The sequence below is a fragment of the Cannabis sativa genome, chromosome 6, assembly GCF_029168945.1.
Source record: "Cannabis sativa cultivar Pink pepper isolate KNU-18-1 chromosome 6, ASM2916894v1, whole genome shotgun sequence".
Classification (NCBI taxonomy): Eukaryota; Viridiplantae; Streptophyta; class Magnoliopsida; order Rosales; family Cannabaceae; genus Cannabis; species Cannabis sativa.
The window spans coordinates 8,880,640-8,883,148 of record NC_083606.1 but is presented as its reverse complement, the minus strand read 5'-3'; positions in this window follow the sequence as shown (position 1 = coordinate 8,883,148).

Sequence of the window (2,509 nt, the reverse complement as noted above, 5' to 3'; positions counted from 1 at the left end):
AGAAAAGTCAAGACAAGCCGCATGAACTTGAACCACCTCGCCTAAGTGGTTCCTGGCAACAACTGCTATACACATGCTATCAAGCCCCACTTTAACATTGCAATTCAGTTTGATCCAATCATGAGAGGGGGGGGGGGGAGACCAGCACTCCTTCAGGCAAGGGACATTGGAAGGGAAAATAGTAGCATGTAATTCTGCGAAAAAAATCGAATAGAGTCAATGCACTTCTTCACATCTCTTTTTCAACTTAAACATGTGTCAATGTATAAATCAAATAATTAACACAAAATGGCTACAAAGAAAAAGAAAATCATATGGCTAATTAAGTTTTTTTTTTTTTTAATTTCGACATGTTTTTAAAATTTTTAAAGCTGTTCAAAATTTCTTCCTGAACCATTGAGATTGTTGAATTTAAGCACTCTTATCTAATTTTAATGAGATTGGTAGATTTAAGGACTTTTGTCTAATTTTAGTAAAAAAATTCTAACATAGATGAAAGTTCAAGGGCAATGATTTAGTATATATTAAAGTTTTAGGGGCATGATTTGGTAGATATCAAAGTCTGGGAAGCATGATTTATTACATAAACAATCACTGAAACAATAAAATTGAATGAAATTAGACAAAAGTCCTTAAATCTAACAATCTTAATAGTTCAGGGGGAATTTTTAACGGCCAAAAAAGTTCAGGAGACATGATTTGGTACATGTCAAAGTTTGAGGGAAAAAAAATACTAATTAGCCTTGTATTAAAGCATAAATTTACAAATTGATATTTTATTATTATTTTAATTTTCTATAAAAATATAAAATATTTTAAAAAAAGTTGAATATTAAAACTTAAATCAAATATAATTAATCGTAAATCTCTCTATATATAAGAGAAGTATGAGGTGATGACATGACATTCTAAAATCACTTTAAAATTATTTTTCTCTTCTCTCCTTAATTCTCTCAATTTTAATATTTTATTAAAGCATAAATTTACAAATTTATATTTTACTATTATTTTAATAATTTTTCTATAAAAAAGCATAAATTTACAAATTGATATTTTATTATTATTTTAATTTTCTATAAAAATATAAAATATTTTTAAAAAGATTAGAAAATAAAAATAAATTTCTAAAAAATATTAAAACATAAATCAAATATAATTAATCATAAATCTCTCTATATATATATATAGATCTCGATCAGATCACTACACCACCTAATTTCATAACTTTTTGTTTTTTGTTTATGGTATTGAAAATGAAATGTTTTTTATTACTTCAAAAAGTTAACTTTCAATCTCTCTCTCAAAAAAACAAAAAAAAAAACATAAACTTGTCCAAGCTTTCATTTTTTTTAATTATTTTATTTGGCACAAAATTTATTTGTGGTAGAGAAATAACTTAGTTTTGAATCTTTTAATATTGTTATTTTTAACACTATTTTAACTCAGTTAACCATTTAAATCTATGAGGAAAAAGAGTACAGAGTACTCGAGAAGAGAGAAAAAGGAGCAACTAAATATTGCTCTGTATATTCTTATTACTATAATGTGTCTGATACAAAAGAGCTATGTATATATAGCAGTAGGTTTAGTCCAAACAAGGCTAACTGAAGTAATAACAGTAACGGAATCAAGAGACCAAATTAACATGTTATAACAGACTATAATCCACTCAACTAACTGAACTAACATCCTAATTTTGATAGCCCCCTTCAAGATGTGTAGATGTTGGAGACATTCATCTTGGACATGATGTTGGTGAAAGGTGATGGAAGTAAGGCTTTGGTGAAGATGTCAGTCAAGTTTTGTTGAGATTGGACGTGAAGTAACTTGAGAGACCCTTTTGGATTTTTTTCCCGAATGAAATGGCAATCAATTTCGACGTGCTTTGTGCGCTCATGATAGACTGGATTTTTGCTTATGTGAATTGATGCGGTATTGTCACAGTATAGAGACGCAAGCCGATTGAGTGATATTCCAAAATCCATGAGAAGGGCGATGATCCAAGTAACTTTAGATGTGGCATTTGCCATAGCACGATACTCGGCTTCAGCTGAGGAGCGAGAAACAACTTGCTGTTTTTTTATTTCTAAGAGACAAGGGCTTTGCCAAGGAACACGCAATAGACAAATATGGATCGGCGTGTGTCTTGGCATGTTCCCCAGTCTGCATCTGCGAAGAATGATAATTGAACATTTGATGGGGATAGGCTGGTTTCAGCACATGCCAAAACATGTGGAGTAGTGTTAGATGGAAAGAATAAGCCTTGTCCTGAAGTATGTTTGAGATATTGAAGCACACGATGAGTTGCTTGTTGGTGAGGTACTCTTGGACATATGAGGAATTGGCTTAGATGATTGACGACATAAGAGATGTTCGGCCTTGTTATAGTGAGGTAAATGAGTTTACCGATGAGGCTTCTATAAGTTGTAGGATTCGAAAGTGGTTTTCCTTTATCCTTACTTAGCTTAAGATTAGGTTCCATTGGAGTTGAAGCAGGTTTTGCTCCAAG